The sequence below is a fragment of the Arachis hypogaea genome, chromosome 17 (assembly GCF_003086295.3).
Source record: "Arachis hypogaea cultivar Tifrunner chromosome 17, arahy.Tifrunner.gnm2.J5K5, whole genome shotgun sequence".
NCBI classification, from domain to species: domain Eukaryota; kingdom Viridiplantae; phylum Streptophyta; class Magnoliopsida; order Fabales; family Fabaceae; genus Arachis; species Arachis hypogaea.
Genome location: NC_092052.1, coordinates 74,520,532 through 74,546,925, shown reverse-complemented (window position 1 = coordinate 74,546,925; position 26,394 = coordinate 74,520,532). Strand labels below are relative to the sequence as shown.

The window sequence follows — 26,394 nt, the reverse complement described above, 5'->3', positions numbered from 1 at the left end:
TGAAACAAATAATAAAAGAATAGAAGGAACAAAGTAGCATTCTTTGCTATTTGATTAAAGAACAGGAGGAGCAAGGGCGTGACTTAAGGGAATTGAAGCACCAGAAATTATCTCTTGAAGGACCAAGCACCCCGCAAATTAGAGGAACATCCACTCCCCAGAACAAAGGTTGTTAAATTCCAATCTTAGCCTTAACTCTGTGATAACTGTTCTTATTTTAGTTTTACCTTAGGAGTCATATAGTAGTAATTAGTATCTATATTTTTTTTGATTTTATCTCCAATTAAGCTATAATTTAATTTTCTCATCATCATCAAACATGAATAAAATAGAAGAATTTGTTTAGAATAGGAGGCAATAATTTTCGAGTTTTTAATAAGAACATTCTAATTATTTACATGTGGTGGCAATTCTTTTTGTCTTCTGAATGAATGCTTGAACAGTGCATATATCTTTTGAATTTGATGTTTAAGACTGTTAAATATGTTGGCTCTTGAAAGAATGATGAACATGAGACATGTTATTGATAATCTGAAAAATCATAAAAATGATTCTTGAAGCAAGAAAAAGCAGCAAAGAACAAAAGCTTGCAGAAAAAAAAGCAAGCAGAAAAAGCCAAAGCTCTTAAAACCAAAAGGCAAGAGCAAAAAGCCAATAGCCCTTAAAACCAAAAGGCAAGGGTAATAAAAAGGATCCAAGGCTTTGAGCATCAGTGGATAGGAGGGCCTAAAGGAATAAAATCCTGGTCTAAGCAGCTGAACCAAGCTGTCCCTAACCATGTGCTTGTGGCGTGAAGGTGTCAAGTGAAAACTTGAGACTGAGCGGTTAAAGTCAAGGTCCAAAGCAAAAAGAAGAGTGTGCTTAAGAACTCTGGACACCTCTAATTGGGGACTTTAGCAAAGCTGAGTCACAATCTGAAAAGGTTCACCCAATTATGTGTCTGTGGCATTTATGTATCCGGTGGTAATACTGGAAAACAAAGTGCTTAGGGCCACGGCCAAGCCTTATAAATAGCTGTGTTCAAGAATCATCATACTGAAACAGGAGAATCAATAACACTATCTGAATTCTAAGTTCCTATAGATGCCAATCACTCTGAGCTTCAATGGATAAAGCGAGATGCCAAAACTGTTCGGAAGTAAAAAACTACTAGCCCCGCTCATCTAATTAGAATCTGAGCTTCACTCAAAAACTCTGAGATATTATTGTTTCTTGACTCATTTGTATTATATTTTATTTATCTAGTTGCTTGAGGACAAGCAACAGTTTAAGTTTGGTGTTGTGATGAGCGGGTATTTTATACGCTTTTTGGGGTTAATTTCATATAGATTTTAGTATATTTTAGTTAGTTTTTAGTTTATTCTCATTAGTTTCTAGGAAAAATTTATATTTCTGGACTTTACTATGAGTTTGTGTGCTTTTCTGTAATTTCAGGTATTTTCTGGCTGAAATTGAGGGAGCTGAGCAAAAATCTGATTCAGGCTGAAAAAGGACTGCTGATGCTGTTGGATTCTGACCTCTCTGCACTCAAAATGGAATTTCTGGAGCTCCCGGAGTCCAAATGGCGCGCTTCTAATTGCGTTGGAAAGTAGACATCTAGGGCTTTCCAGCAATATATAATAGTCCATACTTTGCTCAAGGATAGATAACGTAAACAGGCATTCAACGCCAGTTCCATGCTGCAGTCTGGCGTCCAACGCCATAAACAAGTTAAAAGTTGGAGTTCATCGCCAGAAATGGATCCAAAGCTGGCGTTGAACGCCCAAAACAGTCCTATGCACGTGAGAAGCTTTAGTCTCAGCCCCAGCACACACCAAGTGGGCCCCAGAAGTGGATTTCTGCACCATCTATCATAGTTTACTCATTTTCTGTAAACCTAGGTTACTAGTTTAGTATTTAAACAATTTTTTGAGATTTATTTTGTACCTCATGATATTTTAGATCTGAACTTTGTACCTTTTGACGGCATGAGTCTCTAAACTCCATTGTTGGGGGTGAGGAGCTCTGCTGTGTCTCGATGAATTAATGCAAGTATTTCTGTTTTCCATTCAAACATGCATGTTCCTATCTAAGATATCCATTCGCACTTCAATATGAATGTGATGAACGTGACAATCATCATCATTCCTCCACGAACGCGTGCTTGACAACCACTTACGTTTCACCGCAGAATGAATGAATATCTCTTAGATCTCTTAATCTGAATCTTCGTGGTATAAGCTAGATTGATGGCAGCATTCAAGAGAATCCAGAAAGTCTAAACCTTGTCTGTGGTATTCCGAGTAGGATTCAGGGATTGAATGACTGTGACGAGCTTCAAACTCACGAGTGCTGGGCGTAGTGACAGACGCAAAAGGATAGTAAATCCTATTCCGGCACAATTGAGAACCTGCAGATGATTAGCCGTGCGGTGACAGCGCATCTGGACCCTTTTCACTGGAAGGATGGATGGTAGCCATTGACAACGGTGATCCACCAACACACAGCTTGCCATAGGAGGACGTGCGTGCGTGAATCAGAAAATAGAGGAAAGCAGAATTTCAGAAGACAAAGCATATCCAAAACTCCAACATATTCTCCATCATTGCATACAAGTATAATTTGTGTTCTGCCCTTTTATTCTTTGCAATCAAATTTGATAAGTGAATTATTTTATTGTTTTCCTGACTAAGAGTTACAAGATAACCATAGATTACTTCAAGCCAACAATCTCCGTGGGATCGACCCTTACTCACGTAAGGTATTACTTGGACGACCCAGTGCACTTGCTGGTTAGTTGTGCGGAATTACATAGTGTGAAGTAATTTTCGTGCACCAACTTCCAACTTACTTGACTTTCCTTTACTTGGTAAAGGATAACTAAGTAGAAGCAACCTTCAATTATCAATTGATCTTGAGAGAAATCCAACAAGGATAGAACTTCCAATTAGTCTACTCCCGGTCAAGGCTTTATTTGAATTATATAATTCTCTTTTTTTTTCTGTTTCTCAACTCAAATTCTGAAACTCTGACAATAAGCTGCATTCTTTCCTGCAACTCGTTGGGAACTGACTGATCAACGATTTTGGTTTGAACTTACTTGCAACGTATCTCTTACATTAATTTCTTAATCTGCCAATTTCCCCACGTAACTGACCCTTAGTGTTTTCTTCCATTGTGCTCGGAAGATATATGTCCTGAAGACTTGATCTAACCTTGGATTGGCTTGCACTCTCCTATTGAAAGAGTGAGGTCATCCTTTAATGAGGCAACTTGAAGATTTCTCACTTTTTCCATTCCAAACTGCAGGGTCTTCCTGATGTGAGGATTATCATCGGTTAGAAAGTTCACACAAATAATCTCGTCGAAGTATAGCTCCAACTAACAAACAATCCTCAATCAAGTTTAGTTTTGGTTGTCACAAGTTCAACCCAATAAAAATAATCGAGAGTATTACTCCGGTTATCTCCTAGGAATTACGATCGAGTGCTCAACCAAAGTTAAAGAATTAACAAGAATAATCATAAATAAAACAATTAAAGATACAAATACTAAGAGCATTCATGGCAAGGATTGAGAATCTAGGTTTTCTATCCTACTCATTAATCATAACACAATAATAAGCAAGAGATAATTCTATTCGTTATCTCCAACATAGGAGAAAATCAAATAAGACTAGTTAATCTCAGTCCATAAGTCCTAATCAACTTACTAATTGAATTAGCAAAAAATTAGTGTGAATGGAAACAATATTAACTAACAACTTTAGATCACAACATAAGTGGTATAATGACTCAAGAGCACCTAATTTCTTTTCCAAGCTAAGAATGCTCAAAATTACTCTAAAGCCAACCAAAAATTTGTCAAACACTTGAAGGCATAAAAGGGAAAGCATATTAAATTGCAAGAAATATAAAATCTAAAACTACAAATGCAAGAAAATAACAATAACAACTCAATTAAACAATAAAAAATATCAAAAGACATCAATTGCATTAAAGAAAATGGAAATCAACAAGAGTTCATAAACATAAAAATGGCTCAAAAGAGAAATTAACAAGAGAAACTAAGAAGATTAAAGCAAATCAACAAGGAAAAGTAAAGGAAACTAAATCAAAACAAGTAATTAAACCTCAATCTAAGAGAAAACTAAACTAAAAACGCTAATTTCTAGAGAGAAGAGGGAGCTTCTCTCTCTAGAAAACTAACCTAAAACATGGTTCTAAGCTACACTAATTGCTCCCCCTTTTCTCCTTCTTCATTTTGGCCTCTAATAGTATCAGAAATGAGTTGGACTTAGACCTGAATGGCTCTGAAATCACCCTCAATGTTTTGCCTTTAATGAGGTCATATGCCGCTTGTCACGCGTATGCATGGGTGATGCGTACGCGTTGCCTAACAGATTTCCTTCCCACGCGCACACGTGGGCTACATACACGCGCCGCCATGAATTCTGCAAATCCTCTTCATGAATTCTCCACTTTGCATGCTTTTCTAATTTTCTTTTTACTTCTTCTACCCAATCCTTTCCTTATGAACCTGAAATCACTCAACAAACATATCAAGGCATCGAATGAAATCAAAGTGAATTAAATTTAGCAAGTTAAAAGCCCAAAAAGCATGTTTTTAACTCTTAAGCACAAATTAGGAGAATTTCACAAAACATGCTATTTTATTGAATAAATGTGAGATAAGTTGATAAAATCCCCTAAATTCAATACAAGATAAACCACAAAATTGGGGCTTATCAAACCTCTCCACACTTAAACCAAGCATGTCCTCATGCTAAACCAAGAAAGATACAAGAAAGGGGTATCAACATTTATTCAATACAAGTAAACTTATCTATATGCAACCTATCTACATGCATGCAATTACTTGGTCAAAATAAATCAATCCCCAAGAAAGCATGTATAAACATAAGGGCTAAAGCAATCACGATCAAATCAAATCTACAATTGAATTAAGTTATTGAAGAGAATTTAACAACTTGCAAGAAAAGAGATAATCAAAGGTGAAAACATGTAATTGAGCAATTGAACCCTCACCGAATGTGTATCCGCTCTAGTCGCTCAAGTGTTTAAGGTTGATCCACTGAATTTTCTTCTAATCATGCTTTCTAAGATTTGTTTTTCATTTAACAATCAACAATTATTCAATTCATGCATAAAAATATCATGAGGACTTATCCAAAGGTTGTAATGGGGCTAGGGTCATGGCAAGTAAGTGAGCTTGAAATTTGAACCTTTGATTAACTTAAACTCTCACCTAACATATATCAACCTATGTAATTCCAACACAAAGCTTGAAGAAACCTTGCAAGCCCTTTCCTAAACCACACAATCACTTGCGCAGACTACACAAAGTTTAGCCAAAGGACAATAACGACATGAGGCCACAATGAAAAATATTGAAAGACAAGTGGGGCAACTGGCCAGATAAGCTGAATGACCAACCAATATTTTTCCAAGTGATACAATCCCCAACCCAAGGAAAGAGTGTAAAGCTGTGCAGTTGAGAAGTGGAAAGGTAGTTAGAGAAGACACAAAGGACATTAATGAGAAAGCAACAAAGCCAAAAGAAGGGGGACCAAAGGGACCAAAAGAATGATAAAGAAGCACAAACCTCTAAGAAAGGCAAGAAAATCATGAAGCCACAACTAGAGGAGAAGAAGGGAGGACTAAAGCCCTACATTCCTCCTTTGCCATACCCTCAAAAGATAAAGAAAGAGCTCAAAGATCAACAATTTTCCAAGTTCCTAGAGATTTTCAAGAAACTGAAAATCAACCTCCCCCTTGCTGAAGCATTGGAGCAAATGCCCTTGTATGCAAAATTTCTGAAAGAACTTATCAGCAAAAAGAGAAGTTGGAATGAAAAGGAGACAATGATCTTGACTTAAGAATGTAGTGCAGTAATTCAAAGAGGCATTCCACCAAAACTCAAAGACCTAGGGAGCTTCATCCTATCATGCACCATAGGCAACATGACATTGGAAAGAGCCCTCTGTGACTTGGGTGCTAGCATAAATTTGATGCCTCTTTCAATGATGGAAAAGCTTGCAATAGAGGAAGTTAAGCCCACCAAAATGTCACTTCAAATGGCCGATAGATCACTCAAGATACCTAATAGGGTTGTGGAGAATTTATTGGTGAAAGTTGGGGAATTCATTTTCCCTGCTAATTTTGTCATTTTGGACATGGAAGAAGAGGGACACGACTCAATTATCTTGGGACGACCTTTCCTAGCCACAGCAAGGGCCATTATTGATGTGGAAAAAGGTGAGATGATCCTCAGGGTACATGATGAGCAAATGATCATCAATGTTTTTAAAGCAATGCAATACCCCCATGAGAAAGAAAAGCACATGAAGGTGGAAATGATAGAGGACTTAGTAGAAGAAGTGTATGAAATCAACGGTCAAGAAGAACAAGAAGAAGAAATAGAAGCAGATCAAGGTGTCATAAGGGAACAAGTGGTTGAAATCTCTCTTGAAGGCAAGACAGAGGGGGTGCCAAAGCAAGAATTGAAAACCCTTCCTCCTCATCTCAAATATGCCTTCCTTAGTGGAGAGGATAGCCTCCCAGTGATCATCAACTCATCCTTGATCACACATGATGAAGCCAAACTGATTGAGGTGTTGAAAACTCACAAAACACCCTTAGGATGGACAATTGATGACATCAAAGGAATAAGCCCTGCTATTTGCATGCACAAGATCCTATTGGAGGAGGACTCAAGACCTATGATGCAACCCCAACGAAGGCTTAACCCAACCATGAAGGAAGTGGTTCAAAAGGAGGTAATGAAGCTATGGAATGCTGGAATCATATATCCAATTTCTGACAGCCCTTGGGTGAGTCCAGTTTAAGTGGTACCAAAAAAAGGGGGCATGACGGTCATCTTCAATGAGAAAAATGAACTCATCCCTACAAGGACAATGACGGGGTGGAGGATATGCATTGATTATAGAAGATTGAATGAGGCTACAAGGAAAGACCACTTTCCTCTCCCCTTTATTGATCAGATGCTAGAAAGATTGGCTGGCCATGCTTACTACTATTTCTTAGATGGGTATTCTGGATACAAGCGAATAGTGGTAGACCCCAAGGACCAAGAAAAAACTTCCTTCACATGTCCATTTGGAGTCTTTGCCTACAGGAGGATGCCCTTTGGACTATGCAATGCCCCAGCAACCTTTCAAAGGTGTATGCTTTCCATATTCTCTGACATGGTAGAAAAATTTTTAGAAGTTTTTATGGATGATTTTTCTATCTTTGGTAACTCTTTTGACACTTGTTTACATCATCTAACCCTTGTCTTGAAAAGATGCCAAGAAACAAACTTAGTTTTGAATTGGGAAAAATACCATTTCATGGTGCCAGAAGGAATTGTTCTTGGGCATAAGGTTTTAAACAAGGATATAGAAGTTGATAGAGCTAAGATAGAAATCATAGAAAAATTACCTATGCCAGTTAATGTGAAAGCAGTGAGAAGCTTTCTTGGGCATGCTGGATTTTATAGAAGATTCATCAAAGATTTTTCAAAAATAGCTAAACCACTAAGCAACTTGCTAGTGGTTGACAATCCATTTGTCTTTGATGAAAATTGTAAGCATGCCTTTGAAACATTGAAAAATAAGCTCATTACAGTACCAATCATCACACCCCTAGAATGAGGACTTCCTTTTGAACTCATGTGTGATGCAAGTGATGTTGCAATTGGTGCTGTATTGGGACAAAAGAAAGACAAGCTGCATCATGTTATTTATTATGGAAGCAAGGTGTTAAATGAGGCACAGAAAAATTATACCACCACAGAAAAAATAACTCTTGGCAATTGTATATGCATTTGATAAATTTAGACAATACTTGATTGGTTCAAAAGTTGTAGTATATACTGATCATGCTGCCCTCAAGTATCTCATGTCTAAACAGGATGCCAAGCCAAGACTCATCAGGTGGGTGCTGTTGCTACAAAAATTTGATGTTGAAGTGAGGGATAGAAAACGAAATGAGAACCAAGTTGTAGACCATTTGTCAAGACTACCACATGAGACCAATCAAGAGGAACCACAACCAGTGAATGAGAAGTTCCCAGATGAACATCTTCTTCAAGTCCAACAAGCACCTTGGTTTGCTGACATTGCAAACTATAAGGTGGGAGGAAAAATTCCCCAAGAATTCACCAGACAACAAGTGAAGAAGTTGCTTAATGAAGCCAAGAAATTCTTGTGGGATGAACCTTTTTTGTTCAAGAGATGTCTAGATGGAATGATCAGGAGGTGTGTTCCTGAATATGAAATGAGAAACATACTGTGGCATTGCCATGGCTCAGCTTATGGTGGACACTTTGGGCTAAAGAGAATAGCTGCTAAAGTGCTCCAAAGTGGATTTTATTGGCTAACCATATTCAAGGATGCCAGAGCATTTGTGCACCAATGCAATGAATGACAAAGAGCTTGAGGGCTAATAAGGAGGAATGAAATGCCTCAAAATTTCATTCTAGAAGTGGAATTATTTGATCTTTGGGACATAGATTTCATGGGGCCCTTTTCCTCCCATCATATTCTTTCAAATACATATTAGTGGCAGTGGAATATGTCTCCAAATGGGTGGAGGCCATAGCAACAACCACATGTGATGCAACAATTGTTCTTCAGTTCCTCAAGAAACACATTTTCACCAGATATGGGGTACCTGGTGCACGAAATTGTGATCTCTGGTAATGGCTCCAAAAACTTGATGCTCTAATCTCAATTCATAATTTGTCACAACTTCGATACAACTAACCAGCAAGTGCACTGGGTCATCCAAGTAATAAACCTTACGTGAGTAAGGGTCGATCCCACGGAGATTGTTGGTATGAAGCAAGCTATGGTCACCTTGTAAATCTCAGTCAGGCGGATATAAAATAGTTATGGAGTTTTCGAACATAAATAATAAATAGATAGAAAACAAGGATAGAAACACTTATGTAATTCATTGGTGAGAATTTCAGATAAGCGCATAGAGATGCTTTCGTTCCTCTGAACCTCTGCTTTCCTGCTGTCTTCATCCAATCAGTCCTACTCCTTTCCATGGCTGGCTTTATGTAAGGGCATCACCGTTGTCAATGGCTACATCCCATCCTCTTGTGAAAATGGTCCAAATGCTCTGTCACATCACGGCTAATCATCTGAGGTTCTCGATCATGCTGGAATAGGATTCACCCTCCTTTTGCGTCCGTCACTACGCCCAGCAATCACGAGTTTGAAGCTTGTCACAGTCATTCAATCCCAGAGTCCTACTCAGAATACCACAGACAAGGTTTAGACTTTCCGGACTCTCATGAATGCCGCCATCAATCTAGCTTATACCACGAAGATTCTGATTAAGAGATCCAAGAGATAATCATTCAATCGAAGGTAGAACGGAAGTGGTTGTCAGGCACGCGTTCATAGGGAATGGTGATGATTGTCACGTTCATCACATTCAGGTTGAAGTGCGAATGAATATCTTAGAAGCAGAATAAGTTGAGTTGAATAGAAAAATAGTAGTACTTTGCATTAATCTTTGAGGAACAGCAGAGCTCCACACCTTAATCTATGGAGTGTAGAAACTCTACCGTTGAAAAATACATAAGTGAAAGGTTCAGGCATGGCTGAATGGCCAGCCTCTCTGATCTAAGAACCAGGAATCCAAAGATGATCCAAAGATCAAAAGATAGTCCAAAGATGTCTAATACAATAGTAAAAAGTCCTATTTATAATAAACTAGCTACTAGGGTTTACAGAAGTAAGTAAATGATGCATAAATCCACTTCTGGGGCCCACTTGGTATGTGCTTGGGCTGAGCTTGAAGTCTACACGTGGAGAGGTCATTCTTGGAGTTGAACGCTAGCTTTTGTGCCATTTTGGGCGTTGAACTCCACTTTGCAACTTGTTTCTGGCGTTGGACGCTAGAATTGGGCAGAGAGCTGGCGTTGAACGCCAGTTTGCGTCATCTAAACTTGGGCAAAGTATAGAATATTATATATTGCTGGAAAGCCCTGGATGTCTACTTTCCAACGCAATTGGAAGCGCGTTATTTTGAGTTCTGTAGCTCCAGAAAATCCACTTTGAGTGCAGGGAGGTCAGAATCCAACAGCATTAGCAGTCCTTCTTCAACCTCTGAATCTGATTTTTGCTCAAGTCCCTCAATTTCAGCCAGAAAATACCTGAAATCATAGAAAAACACACAAACTCATAGTAAAGTCCAGAAATGTAAATTTAACATAAAAACTAATGAAAACATCCCTAAAAGTAACTAGATCCTACTAAAAACATACTAAAAACAATGCCAAAAGCGTATAAATTATCCGCTCATCACAACACCAAACTTAAATTGTTGCTTGTCCCTAAGCAACTGAAAATCAAATAGGATAAAAAGAAGAGAATATACTATAAATTCCAAACTATCAATGAAACATAGCTCCAATCAGATGAGCGGGACTTGTAGCTTTTTGCCTCTTGAATAGTTTTGGCATCTCACTTTATCCATTGAGGTTCATAATGATTGGCATCTATAGGAACTCAGAGTTCAGATAGTGTTATTGATTCTCCTAGTTCAGTATGTTGATTCTTGAACACAGCTACTTTATGAGTCTTGGCCGTGGCCCTAAGCACTTTGTTTTCTAGTATTACCACCGGATACATAAATGCCACAGACACATAATTGGGTGAACCTTTTCAGATTGTGACTCAGCTTTGCTAAAGTCCCCAATTAAAGGTGTCTAGGGTTCTTAAGCACACTCTTTTTTTGCGTTGGACCTTGACTTTAACTGCTCAGTCTCAAGTTTTCACTTGACACCTTCACGCCACAAGCACATAGTAAGGGACAGCTTGGTTTAGCCGCTTAGACCAGGATTTTATTCCTTTAGGCCCTCCTATCCACTGATGCTCAAAGCCTTGGGATCCTTTTTATTTGCCCTTGCCTTTTGGTTTTAAGGGTTATTGGCTTTTTGCTCTTGCCTCTTGGTTTTAAGAGCTTTTGGCTTTTTTGCTTGCTTTTTCTTTTTCTTTCTATTTTTTTTTCGCCTATTTTTTTTTCTGCAAGCTTTGTTCTTTGCTGCTTTTTCTTGCTTCAATAATCATTTTTATGATTTTTCAGATTATCAAATAACATGTCTCCTTGTCATCATTCTTTCAAGAGCCAACATATTTAACATTCTTAAACAACAACTTCAAAAGACATATGCACTGTTCAAGCATTCATTCAGAAAACAAGAAGCATTGTCACCACATCAATATAATTAAACTAAGTTCAAGGATAAATTCGAAACTCATGTACTTCTTGTTCTTTTGAATTAAAACATTTTTCATTTAAGAGAGGTGATGGATTCATAGGACATTCATAACTTTAAGACAAAGTTACTAACTACTAATGATCATGTAATGAAGACACAAACATAGATAAGCACTTTAACATAGAGAAAACGAAAAACAGAGAATGTAAGAACAAGGAATGAGTCCACCTTAGTGATGGTGACATTTCCTTCTTGAGGAACCAATGATGTCCTTGAGCTCTTCTATGTCTCTTCCTTGTCTTTGTTGCTCCTCCCTCATTGCTTTTTGATCTTCTCTTATTTCATGAAGGATGATGGAGTGCTCTTGATGTTCCACCCTTAGTTGTCCCATGTTGGAACTTAATTCTCCTAGGGAGGTGTTGATTTGCTGCCAATAGTTTTGTGGAGGAAAATGCATTTGAGGCATCTCCGGGATCTCATGGTGATGAGCTTCCTGCGCTTCTTGAGCTCCATGAATGGGCTCTCTTACTTGCTCCATCTTTTTCTTAGTGATGGGCTTCTCTTCCTCAATGTGAATGTCTCCTTCTATGAAAGCTCCAACTGAGTGACATAGATGGCAAATAAGATGAGGAAAATCTAGCCTTGCCCCAGGGGAGGGCTTTTCGTCTATTTTGTAGAGTTTAAGGGAGATGACTTCATGAACTTCTACTTCCTCTCCAATCATGATGCTATGGATCATGATGGCCCGATCCACAGTAACTTCAGATCGGTTGCTAGTGGGGATGATGGAGCGTTGGATGAACTCCAACCATCCTCTAGCCACAGGCTTGAGGTCCAGTCTTCTTAGTTGAACCGGCTTGCCTTTGGAGTCAATCTTCCATTGAGCTCCTTCCACACATATGTCCATGAGGACTTGGTCCAACCTTTGATTAAAGTTGACCCTTCTAGTGTAGGGGCGCTCATCTCCTTGCATCATAGGCAAGTTAAACGCCAACCTCACATTCTCCGGACTAAAATCTAAGTATTTCCCCCGAACCATTGTAATATAATTCTTTGGATTTGGGTTCTTACTTTGATCATGGTTCCTAGTGATCCATGCATTGGCATAGAACTCTTGAACCATTAGGATGCCGACTTGTTGGATGGGGTTTGTTAGAACTTCCCAACCTCTTCTTTGGATTTCATGTCAGATCTCCGGATACTCATTTCTCTTGAGTTTGAAAGGGACCTCGGGGATCACCTTCTTCTTGGCCACAACATCATAGAAGTGGTCTTGATGAGCTTTGGAGATGAACCTTTCCATCTCCCATGACTCGGAGGTGGAAGCTTTTGTCTTCCCTTTCCCTTTTCTAGAGGATTCTCCGGTCTTGGGTGCCATCAATGGTAATGGAAAAACAAAAAGCTTATGCATTTACCACACCAAACTTAGAATTTTGCTCGCCCTCGAGCAAGAGTAGAAAGAATAGATGAAGAAGAAGAAGAAAATATGGAGAGGAGGGGGGAGGTGTGTTTTGGCCAAGAAGAGAAAAGAGGGTTGTGTTGTGTGAAAATGAGGAAGAATGGAGGGTTATATATAGGGAAGGGAGGGGGGGTAAGTTCGGCCATTTAAGGTGGGTTTGGGTGGGAAATTGATTTTGAATTTTGAAGGTAGGTGGAGTTTATGAGGTAGGTTTATGGGGAAAAGTGGATGGATGTGAGTGGTGAAGAGGTGATGGGGAAGAGAGATTGAGGTGATTGGTGAAGGGTTTTGGGGAAGAGTGTTTATGGAATTATGTGAAAGAGGGGTGAGAAGAAGTGAGTGGAGGTAGGTGGGGATCCTGTGGGGTCCATAGATCCTGAGGTATTCAAGGATTTACAACCTTGCACCAAATTAGGCATGCAAAATGCCCTTGCACACAACTCTGGGCGTTCAGCGCCAGATGGGTGTTTGTTCTGGGCGTTGAACGCCCATTTGTTGCCCATTTCTGGCGTTGAACGCCAGAACCATGCTTGTTCTGGGCGTTCAGCGCCAGCTCTTCTCCAGGGTGCATTTCTGGCGTTCAAACGCCCAGATGCTGCCCATTTCTGGCGTTTAGCGCCAGAACCATGCTCTGTTCTGGCGTTGAACGCCCAAAACATGCTTCTTACTGGCGTTTAAATGCCAGTAAGGTCTTCCTCCAGGGTGTGATTTTTTTTCTGCTGTTTTTGATTCTGTTTTCAATTTTTTTGATTTATTTTGTGACTCCACATGATCATGAACCTAATAAAACATGAAAAACAATGAAAATTAGATAAATAAACATTGGGTTGCCTCCCAACAAGCGCTTCTTTAATGTCAATAGCTTGACAGTGGGCTCTCATGGAGCCTCACAGATGTGCAGAGCTTTGTTGAGACCTCCCAACACCAAACTTAGAGTTTGGATATGGGGGTTTGACACCAAACTTAGAGTTTGGTTGTGGCTTCCCAACACCAAACTCAGAGTTTGATTGTGGGGGCTTTGTTTGACTCTGCTTTGAGAGAAGCTTTTTATGCTTCCTCTCCATGGATGCAGAGAGAGATCCTTGAGTTGTAAACACAAGGTTGTCCTCATTTATTTGAAGGATCAATTCTCCTCTGTCCACATCAATCACAGTTCTTACTGTGGCTAGGAAAGGTCTTCCTAGGATGATGGATTCATCCTCATCCTTCCCAGTATCTAGGACTATGAAATCAGTAGGGATGTAAAGGCCTTCAACCTTTACTAACACGTCCTCTACTTGTCCATAAGTCTGTTTTCTTGAATTTTCTGCCATCTCTAATGAGATTTTAGCAGCTTGCACCCCAAAGATTCCCAATTTCTCTATTACAGAGAGGGGCATGAGGTTTATCCCTGAACCAAGATCACACAGAGCTTTAAAGATCATGGTGCCTATGGTACAAGGTATTAAGAACTTTCCAGGATCCTGTTTCTTCTGAGGCAATGTCAGTTGATCCAGATCACTCAGTTCATTAGTGAACAAGGGAGGTTCATCTTCCCAAGTCTCAATACCAAATAATTTGGCATTCAGCTTCATGATTGCACCAAGGTACTTGGTAACTTGCTCTTCAGTAACGTCCTCATTCTCTTCAGAAGATGAATACTCATCAGAGCTCATGAATGGCATAAGGAGGTTTAATAGAATCTCTATGGTCTCTAGTTGAGCCTCAGATTCTTTTGGTTCCTCAGAGGGGAGCTCCTTATTTATCACTGGGCGTCCCAGGAGGTCTTCCTCACTGGGATTCACATCCTCTCCCACCCTTACAGGTTCGGCCATGGTAATTAATTCAATGGCCTTGCATTCTCCTTTTGGATTCTCTTCTGTATTGCTTGGGAGAGTACTAGGAGGGATTTCAGTGATCCTTTTACTTAGCTGGCCCACTTGTGCTTCGAAATTTCTAATGGAGGACCTTGTTTCATTCATGAAACTCACAGTGGCCTTAGATAGATCAGAGACTAAGTTTGCTAAATTAGAGGTATTTCGTTTAGAGTTCTCTGTCTGTTGCTGAGTGGATGATGGAAAAGGTTTACTATTGTTAAACCTATTTCTTCCACCATTATTAAAGCCTTGTTGAGGCTTTTGATCCTTCCATGAGAAATTTGGATGATTTCTCCATGATGAGTTATAGGTGTTTCCATAAGGTTCACCCATGTAATTTACCTCTGCTATTGCAGGGTTTTCAGGATCATAAGCTTCTTCTTCAGAAGATGCCTCTTGAGTACTGTTGGATGCAGCTTGTATTCCATTCAGACTCTGAGAAATCATATTGACTTGCTGAGTCAATATTTTATTCTGAGCCAATATGGCATTCAGAGTATCAATTTCAAGAACTCCCTTCTTCATAGGCGTCCCATTACTCACAGGATTCCTCTCAGAAGTGTATATGAACTGGTTATTAGCAACTATGTCAATGAGTTCTTGAGCTTCTCCAGGCATTTTCTTTAGGTGAATGGATCCACCTGCAGAAGTATCCAATGACATCTTAGCTAATTCAGACAGACCATCATAGAATATATCCAGGATGGTCCATTCTGAAAGCATGTCAGAAGGACACTTTTTGGTCAGTCCTTTGTATCTCTCCCAAGCTTCATAGAGGGATTCACCTTCTTTCTGTCTGAAGGTCTGAACATCCACTCTAAGCTTACTCAGCTTTTGAGGAGGAAATAACTTGGCTAAGAAAGCCTTGACCAGCTTATCCCAAGAGTTCAGGCTATCCTTAGGTTGAGAGTCCAACCATATTCTAGCTCTGTCTCTTACAGCAAAAGGGAAAAGCATGAGCCTGTAGACTTCAGGATCTACTCCATTAGTCTTAACAGTATCACAGATCTGCAAGAATTCAGTTAAGAACTGAAAAGGATCTTCAGATGGAAGTCCATGAAACTTGCAGTTCTGCTGCATCAGAGAAACTAGCTGAGGTTTCAGCTCAAAATTGTTTGCTCCAATGGCAGGAATGGAGATGCTTCTTCCATGTAAATTGGAATTAGGTGCAGTAAAGTCACCAAGCATCCTCCTTGCATTATTATTATTTTCGGATGCCATCTCCTCTTCCTGTTCGAAAATTTCTGAAGGGTTATCTTTGGATTATTGTAATTTAGCTTCTCTTAGTTTCCTTTTCAGAGTCCTTTCAGGTTCTGGATCTGCTTCAACAAGAATATTCTTGTCCTTGCTCCTGCTCATATGACAAAGAAGAGGGCACAAAAATAATAATAATAATAATAATAATAATAATAATAATAATAATAATAATAATAATAATAATAATAATAATAATAATAATAATAATAGGGATCCTTTATACCACAGTATAAAGGTCCTTGTGTGAGTAGAAGAAAAGAAGAAGAAAATCTGAACTCAGAGAGAGAGAGGGAGTTCGGATTTTTGGTGAGTGATGTGAGGAGGAGATGTTAGTGGATGAATAAATAAATAGAATAATATGGGAGAGGGAAAATTTCGAAAATAATTTTTGAAAAAGAGTTAGTGATTTTCGAAAATAGTTTTTGAAAAAGGCTAGTAATTTTCGAAAATAAAAATCAAAAATTAAAATAATTAGTTAATTAAAAAGAAATTTTTGAAAAAGGGGGAAGATATTTTCGAAAATTAGAGAGAGAGGGTTAGTTAGGTAGTTTTGAAAAAGATAAGAAACAAACAAAAAGTTAGTTAGTTAGTTGAAACAAATTTGAAAACCAATTTTGAAAAGATAAGAAGATAAGAAGTTAGAAAAGATATTTTTGAAAAGATATGATTGAAATTAGTTTTGAAAAAGATTTGTTTTTTTTAAAATCACAATTAATGACTTGATTCACAAGAAATCACAAGATATGATTCTAGAACTCAAAGTTTGAATCTTTCTTAACAAGCAAGTAACAAACTTGAAATTTTTGAATCAAAACATTAATTGATGATGTTATTTTCGAAAATTAGGAGATAAAGATAAGAAAAAGATTTTTGAAAAATATTTTTAAAATTTTTGAAAATAAATAAGAAAAATGAAAAAGATTTGATTTTTGAAAAAGATTTTGAAAAAGATAAGATTTTTAAATTGAAAATTTGATTTGACTCATAAAAACAACTAGATTTTTAAAATTTTTGAAAAAGTCAACTCAAATTTTCGAATTTGATGAGAGAAAAAAGGAAAGATAATTTTTTTTTATTTTTGAATTTTTTATGATGAGAGGGAAAAACATGAAAAATTATGCAATGCATGAAAGTTATGGATCAAAGTATGTGATGAATGCAAGAACACTATGAATGTCAAGATGAACACCAAGAACACTTTGAATGTCATGATGAACATCAAGACTTATTTTTGAAAATTTTTATATGCAAAGAAAACATGCAAGACACTAAACTTAGAAATCTTTCATGTTTAGACACTATGAATGCAAAAATGCACATGAAAAACAAGAAAAGATGCAAAACAAGAAAACATCAAGATCAAACAAGAAGACTTACCAAGAACAACTTGAAGATCATGAAGAACACCATGAATGCATGAATTTTTTTGAAGAAATGCAAGATGAACATGCAATTGACACCAAACTTTAAATCTGACTCAAGACTTAAACAAGAAACATGAACTATTTTTTATTTTTATGATTTTATGATTTTTTGTATTTTCTTTTAATTTTTTTTGAAAATCATTTTGAAAAAGAAAAAAATAAGGCTTCCAAAATTTTTAATATGAATTCCAGGAATCTTATGCTCTTTAGTCTAAAGCTCCAATCAAAGGGTTAGGCATGGCTTAATAGCCAGCCAAGCTTTAGTATGTAACTCAGACATGACACGCCTGTCATACCCTATCCAAAGGAATTAGACATGGCTTTACAGCCAGCCAGGCTTCAACATGCTTCATGAAACTCTAGAATTCATTCTTAAAAATTCTGAAGAAAAATATGTTTTTTTGAAAACATTTTTATTTTAAATTTTTTTTTTCGAAAACAAAGGAGAAAATTTTTGAAAGATTTTTGAAAAATTTTTTTGAAAACTTTTTTAAAAAGAAAACGAAAAGAAAGTTACCCAATCTGAGCAACGAGATGAACCGTCAGTTGTCCAAACTCGAACAATCCCCGGCAACGGCGCCAAAAACTTGGTGCACGAAATTGTGATCTCTGATAATGGGTCCAAAAACTTAGTGCTCTAATCTCAATTCATAATTTGTCACAACTTCGATACAACTAACCAGCAAGTGCACTGGGTCGTCCAAGTAATAAACCTTACGTGAGTAAGGGTCGATCCCACGGAGATTGTTGGTATGAAGCAAGCTATGGTCACCTTGTAAATCTCAGTCAGGCGGATATAAAATAGTTATGGAGTTTTCGAACATAAATAATAAATAGATAGAAAACAAGGATAGAAACACTTATGTAATTCATTGGTGAGAATTTCAGATAAGCGCATAGAGATGCTTTCGTTCCTCTGAACCTATGCTTTCCTGCTGTCTTCATCCAATCAGTCCTACTCCTTTCCATGGCTGGCTTTATGTAAGGGCATCACCGTTGTCAATGGCTACATCCTATCCTCTTGTGAAAATGGTCCAAATGCTCTGTCACAGCACGGCTAATCATCTGAGGTTCTCGATCATGCTGGAATAGGATTCACCGTCCTTTTGCGTCTGTCACTACGCCCAGCAATCGCGAGTTTGAAGCTCGTCACAGTCATTCAATCCCAGAGTCCTACTCAGAATACCACAGACAAGGTTTAGACTTTCCGGACTCTCATGAATGCCGCCATCAATCTAGCTTATACCACGAAGATTCTGATTAAGAGATCCAAGAGATAATCATTCAATCGAAGGTAGAACGGAAGTGGGTGTCAGGCACGCATTCATAGGGAATGATGATGATTGTCACGTTCATCACATTCAGGTTAAAGTGTGAATGAATATCTTAGAAGCGGAATAAGTTGAGTTGAATAGAAAAACAGTAGTACTTTGCATTAATCTTTGAGGAACAACAGAGCTCTACACCTTAATCTTTGGAGTGTAGAAACTCTACCGTTGAAAAATACATAAGTGAAAGGTTCAGGCATGACCGAATGGCCAGCCTCTCTGATCTAAGAACCAGGCATCCAAAGATGATCCAAAGATCAAAAGATAGTCCAAAGATGTCTAATACAATAGTAAAAAGTCCTATTTATAATAAACTAGCTACTAGGGTTTACAGAAGTAAGTAAATGATGCATAAATCCACTTCCGGGGCCCACTTGGTGTGTGCTTGGGCTGAGCTTGAAGTCTACACGTGGAGAGGTCATTCTTGGAGTTGAACGCTAGCTTTTGTGCCATTTTGGGCGTTGAACTCCACTTTGCAACTTGTTTCTGGCGCTGGACGCCAGAATTAGGCAGAGAGCTGGCGTTGAACGCCAGTTTTTGTCGTCTAAACTTGAGCAAAGTATAGACTATTATATATTTCTGGAAAGCTCTAGATGTCTACTTTCCAACGCAATTGGAAGCGCGTCATTTTGAGTTCTGTAACTCCAGAAAATCCACTTTGAGTGCAGGGAGGTCAGAATCCAATAGCATCAACAGTCCTTCTTCAACCTCTGAATCTGATTTTTGCTCAAGTCCCTCAATTTCAGCCAGAAAATACCTAAAATCACAGAAAAACACACAAACTCATAGTAAAGTCCAGAAATGTGAATTTAACATAAAAACTAATGAAAACATCCCTAAAAGTAACTAGATCCTACTAAAAACATACTAAAAACAATGCCAAAAAGCGTATAAATTATCCGCTCATCAATACCTAAAGGCCTTGTTAGTGATGGGGGTAGCCACTTTTGCAACAAACAAATGGAAAAGCTACTCCATAAATATGGAGTAATTCACAAAGTTGCTACACTATACCACCCTCAGACAAATGGCCAGGCTGAATTGGCAAAAAGGGAGCTAAAAATAATCTTGGAGAAGACAGTTGGGGCCACAAAGAAGGACTGGGCAAGGAAGCTGGATGATGCTCTATGGGCATATAGAACTGCATTCAAGACCCCAATTGGAAAATTACCTTTTTAGCTCATCTATGGCAAATCCTGTCATCTACCTGTGGAGCTCGAACACAAAGCTTACTGGGCTACTAAGCTCCTCAATCTTGATTCTCAAGCAGCAGGAGAGAAACGGCTATTGCAACTCAATGAGTTGGATGAATTCAGATTGGAAGCATATGAGAATGCTAAGATATACAAGAAAACAGCTAAAAGATGGCATGACAAGAAAATTACAAGAAGAGAGTTTGAGCCAGGGCAACAAGTGTTATTGTACAACTCTAGGCTCAAGATTTTTCCTGGGAAGCTCAAGTCTAAACGGACAGGCCCTTATCTGGTGACTAAGGTTTTTCCATATGGAAGCCTTGAACTTTTGAATGAAGTTACAAAGGACACATTCACAGCAAATGGTCACAGAGCCAAGTATTATCTGGGAGGGTCTTTGAACAAGGAGGAGAGCACTCATGAACCGAGATAAATAAGAATGGAGAATGTCAAGCTAGTAACGATAAAAGAGCGCTTCATGGGTGGCAACCCATGCACAGTATCCTTTTATTTTTATGTTTTGGTAGTTAGAAATAAAATTTTCTTTCATATGCATTTAAGGAAAAAAAATCAATTGTGAAAAAGGTAATTAAGTTTAAATGTAACCTGTGATGGACACCAAGTTTGGTGTGAACAGAGGCTCTTTAAGATAGTATCTTGGGACATTAGCATTAATTGAGTCTATCTGAATGAGTTAATTCATTTAGTTTGCAATACTTAGTCACAGACTAAGTTTGGTGTTCACATAAGTCACATAAATATTGAATTTCAAGATAAATTGATTTAGTTCCCCTTATGCATAAGAAAGTGGCAATTTTTAAGATGTTTTGGTTTTTACTTTTACCACCACCAACTATGTTTGCCTTTATCTCTAAAGTGGAGTTGATGTTTTATTCCATCTTACAGGAAAAACAAGAAAGAAGATGTGATGGAGTCTATGAGAAAAATGGACAACAAAGGAGAAGTCACGTGGGCAAAAGAAGGAATGGAGGACATGTGGAATTACAAAGCTTGGAGTTTTATGTCTTGGGAAGAGAACTTGAGATGCAAGGACACTCATCATCCCATGCCATGACCGAACACTCATTTGAATGCCACCACAACCATCTTCAATCCTTGTCATCACACTACTTCCATATGTAAGCCATCCATTTCCACCACACTCACTCAATCCTCACCGTCCATTTCCATGCAACCAAACCATTAACCCTCTTTGTCTTAAATTAAAAGCTCACTTCCTTGGTTTAAAATAGCAAGTAACATGTTCTTTGCCTACACATCTTCATTTCATTTTATTCTTGACCTTACTCATTAAACACTTCCTGGCCATTTCCATACTTCTGCATCCTAAGCCTTGATCTATCCAAAATTCTCTATTCATACTTCACTACTTCCCCATTCAATGGCCTCACCAAGTTCTAGAAGAAAAAAAGGGAAGCAATTAGCTGAACCACCCACCTATGATAAAAAGAGATTCAAATCTCAGTTCCATGAGCGCCAATATCATGGGTGGATGGAGGAGAAAAAGGTGATCCCAGAAATTAAATTTAGAATGAAGGATGGTGAGTACCCTATAATGAGGGAAATAATTGAAAAGAGAATATGGGAACTCCTGTGTGAACCCCTCACAGACATAAGTGCAACTATGGTGAGAGAATTCTATGCAAATATAGTGAGACAAAGCAAAAATGATCCCCCTACAAGAGTTATGTGAGGGGAGTAGATGTGGACTTTAGCCCAGCTACAATCATGAGGGTTCTTCAAATAAGAGCAATCCCTTTCAGAGAACCCAATTTTGAAGATAGAACAAATGGTGAGAATGACCCTGATGAGCTAGTGAATAACATATGCCTGAGTGGTAAAGATTGGGTGAGAGATTCAAATGGGGATCCATGCCACTTAAAGAGGATGGATTTCTCACCTGAGGCCAAGGGTTGGTATGAAATAGTGAGGAGATCAATCTCCCCCACTGAAAATACTTCAGAAGTTACCATAAAGAGAGCAATCATGATACACTACATACTCAAAGGGGGAGAAATAAATGTGCCTCAACTAATTGCAGATAGCATCCAGGAATTGGCTGAAGATAGCAGCAAGTCAACCAGACTTGACCACCCAAGCACCATATTACGTCTGTGCAATAGGGCAGGGGTGCTTTTTAAAGATCAAGACACCGATTGGGTGCAGGAAGGAAGGGCAATCACCAAACAAAAATAGAAGGTGCCACTGAGACTCAAAGTGAGGTAAGACCTCAGAGAAGAAGGAGAAAACCACAAATGGAAGAGGGACAAGCTTCTAGCACAATGGATTTAAGCCAAATTCAGGGTGCCATTGAAGAACTGTCTCAACAATTTATGAGGGCTCAGAAGTAGCAACAAGAGCAATATATAAGGGCTCAAGAACAATACATGAGGGTTCAGGAGCAGCAAGAGAATTGGCAGCTGAAAATGATGGAGCAACAAGAGAACTTCCAGCTAAAGATGATGGATCAGCAAAGGGAATTCCAAGCAAGAACTATAGATCGGCAAATGGAACAATTCGCTCCATTCCAAGAATTATTCAACAAATTGTTCCAAAAACAAGCTGAGTAAGAAAAGATCATCCAGAATCTTTATCAATGGAAGAACATATACCACACAGTTGGAGAGGCTAGGCAGGTAAACAGGATAGAATATGACATAGACACTCAAGCAAAGCTAAACTACATAGTCTGTGGCATGCCAGTGGTGAACCAAGAGATCACACCATATCAACAGTGGCCTGAGCTAGGAGCAGCACAAAGAGAAAGAGCCAGAAGAAATATAGAGAGAATGGAGAAAGCATTGAAAGATGCTGGACTCTGGGATCAGATAGACCAATGTCAGTTTTCCATAGACATGTTTGAAGAACAAGTAGAACTAAAAAAGAGGAAGAAGCAGGAGCCAAAGAAGAAAGGAGAGTCAAGCAAAGGGAAGGAGCACAAAAATTAGAGGTGGTGGAGTCCCTTTCATAGCTTTAATTAAATAAGGATGATGCATATCTGAAAATGATATGCCTCCAAAAAATTTTATGTTCTGCACTTTCATGTTTGAATAAGTTTTCATATCTTGCATTATGTGTGCATCACTCATCTACTTGAATATATACCTTGTCCATCCCTTGCATGAATAAAAGAAAATGTTGAAACAGAAAGTAGAAATTTTCCAATTTGGGTAGAATTAGAATAAGGATCAGTGGTGGTATGTGTTTGATTGCTTAGCAAGTTCACTGATAAAGAAGAAAGGGAGAGTGTTCCTTTTAGTATGAACTTGGCTGTTGTTTGTGGAACCTTGGTAAATAAATATCCTGGAAAGAAAGAAAGAGTAAGAGGGAAAGAAAGAAAATGCCAAGAATTGGCAACAAAAAAAGAAAGAAACAAAGAATAAAGCTAGACACCAATAGCTTGGACCTTAAGACATATGCCTGTGGTGCTTCTGTACTGGGATCTGCTTAGATGATTAGGCTCTAAGGAGTGTTTCAATACTTGGTAACTTGGGTTAACTAACCCGGGATTATCAGCCAAAAGTCCATTGTCAAGAGCAACCTAGTTACAAGGTATTTAGTGACCCAAAGAGGTGTTGGGTACTAATGTTCTTAAGAAGAATTGTGAGTCAAGTGTCTGTGGTGTGTTTGTGTTGACTGGAAAATAAGCTAAAAGGTTGTTGCAACACATAACACTAAGCTGCAATTGAGAAATAAGTTTCTAAAGCAAAAGAAAAACAAAAATCAAACTTCAAGGATAAGTGATTAACAAGGTTTCATAGCAGCACCCTAATTTGCACTCAAAGGGATACCTCAAACCTTAAAACCAATAAGAAGTTGAGCTGCATTCTTTTCTGCATAAAAATCCCACGAACCAAATTCAAGTATATGCTAATAAGGACATATATGCTTTTCTGTTTTCATTAATACTTCTTATATTTCACTGCTTGCTTGGGGACAAGCAAGATTTAACTTTGGTATTGTGATACATTCGCATTTTTGTCTAGATTAGCTAGTTAGTTTAAGTAGTTTTAGCTTAATTTCATGCATTTTATTCAAATAAATAAGCATTTGAATGAAGTTCTCATTACACATGAATATGTCATAGGCTGGATGATTTTATGATTGATTCTATGCAAATGACATAAGAAAAGTGTTAAATCCTTGAATTATAGATGCAGAGCTTTGATAAGATGTTATTTTGTGATTATGACAGGGACGCGCAAGCGCAGAAGACGCGTATGCGTCGAAAGGCCCACAAGGAAGACGACGCGCACGCGTATATGACGTGTACGCGTCAATACCTGAGTGCTCCATTCGCTTGAAAATGCTACGTTCCCCTGCAGCATTAATAGCACTACGCCCTCTTCAAAGGAACGCTACGCTCTTCAGCGACGCGTACGCGTATGTGACGCGTACGCATGGAAGGGATTCACGTTCTTTGGCAAACGAGCGCTATGTTCTCTTTAAATGAGCGCCTACGACATTTTCAAAGTTGGGATCAAGGTTTAGCCATCGACGCGTACGCGTACATGACACGTATGCATGGGTGTTGCATTGGTGAAGAAACACGCGAACAGTGGATACAACAGTAGCGTAGAATGGATGATTTGTCGTACACGCGTACGCGTGGAAAACGCGTACGCGTGAGGAGCGTTCTTGGCGCAAACGCTACGTTCTCATAGAGAATGCTCTCAAGGGACGCGTACGCGTAAGTAACATGTACGCATGACAAGCGCTGAAGCAGCAATGATGTGCACGCTGATAAACCCATATTTTATGATTTATCTTGTGCTCAATTTGAGTGTTTTTATCAATTCTTCACCCACTTATTTCATATGAATTGCATGGTTTTACTTTACCTTTCTTATTATGTGATAAGTGTGAAAACATGTTTCCTATGCTTTCAAAATATTAATTTTAATTATCCTTTATTACCATTCGATACCGTGATTTGTGTGTTAAGTATTTTCAGGTCTTATAGGGCAGGAATGGCTTAAAGAACAGAAAGGAAACATACAAAAATGGAAAGAAAGCACAAAAATGGAGTGTTGAAGAAAAGGGCAGCGATGCGAACGCATGGATGATGCGAACGCGTGCCTAGTGCGAAATGGCACTGACGCGAACGCATGAACGACGCGGACGCGTGCCTTGAGTAGAACGCAAATGACGCGTACGCGTTACCGACGCGTACGTGTGACCAGGGAAAACTCCAAACCACGCGAACGCATGACCCACGCGCACGCGTGACGGACGCCATGTACAGGAATCTGCAGAAAATACCCCTAGCGATTTCTGTACCCTTTCTTGGCCCAGATCCAAGCCAGAAACACAGAATACAAGCCAGAGAGTGGAGGAATCAAAGAAGGACGTAATGACAATATTCATTATACATAATTTTAGGATTTAGATGTAGTTTTTAGAGAGAGAGGCTCCCTCCTCTCTCTCAAGTTTTAGGATTAGGATTTCAACTTCTTCTCAGGTTCAATGTTCCTTTAATTTATGTTTCTCTTCTACTTTTATTTATTCTAATGCTTTTATTTGTATTTGACTTATGTTGCCAAATTGGCTTATGAACATTTTCATGTTAGATTTGAATATTCTATTTAATATAATTTGAGGTATTTCAGATTTATGATTGTTTTATTCTTTTTATGATGCTTTCAATTTAATTTAGATTTATTTTCCCCTTTTGGCTTTGGTTAAGTAATTGGTAACACTTGAGTTGTCAAACTCAGCAGTAGATTGAGATTTGGGAATTGCTGATTAATTTGGATAGCTCTAAAGCTAGTCTTTCCACGGGAGTTGACTAGGACTTGAGGATCAAATTGATTAGTCCACTTGACTTTCCTTTATTTAGTAAGGATTAACTAAGTGGGAGCAAAATCCAATTCTCATCGCACCTGATAAGGATAACTAGGATAGGATTTCCAGTTCTTATACCTTGCCAAGAGATTCTCTTAATTATTAATTTATCTTTCTTGCCATTTAAATTATTTGTTCCTTATTTCAAAAACCCAAAAATATATCTTTTTACATAACCAATAATAAATCATACCTCCCTACAATTCCTTGAGAGACGACCCGAGGTTTCAATACTTCGGTTATAAATTTTATTGGGTTTGCTTAAGTGACAAACAAATTTTTGTATGAAAGGATTATTGCTTGGTTTAGAAACTATACTTGCAACGAGAATTTATTGTGAATTCTAAACCATCAATCTTCTGTTCATCACACGCATATAAGGCGTGCACGCGTGGATATGCGGCGTTGCGTTCTCCCAAAGAGCGCTACGTTCTCCTCGAAGTGGAATTTTTGGATCAATTGAAAGGCCCACTTCAGAGACTTTCAAGTACACCTGATGAAGCACTTAACTGATATAAATAGTTGGCATATTAACTGAGGGGAGGACTTGGACTTTTTGGAGCTTTTTGACACTTTGAAAGTAGAGACTTCTTGAGATCTTCTTCGACTTTTCTTTTAGATCTTTTTGTACTTGGGCACTTTAAGAAATTTACATTCTGCACTTTTTCTTCTTTTCTGTTTATGCATTTTTTCTCTTTTCTGATTACTGGAGCAATGATGAACTAAATCCCACCTTCAATAGGGGGATGAGCTCTATTGTAATCATAATGA

At 38.4% G+C, this 26,394-nt stretch overlaps 1 non-coding gene across 1 annotated transcript; it reads left to right on the top strand.

The window, feature by feature from the left end:
- Positions 1-15,273: 15,273 nt before the first annotated feature.
- On the top strand, positions 15,274-15,381 carry LOC112768604 (small nucleolar RNA R71). The gene has a single exon (XR_003186012.1). It is a non-coding gene; the product is annotated as a small nucleolar RNA R71 (small nucleolar RNA).
- The last annotated feature ends 11,013 nt before the right edge of the window (positions 15,382-26,394 follow it).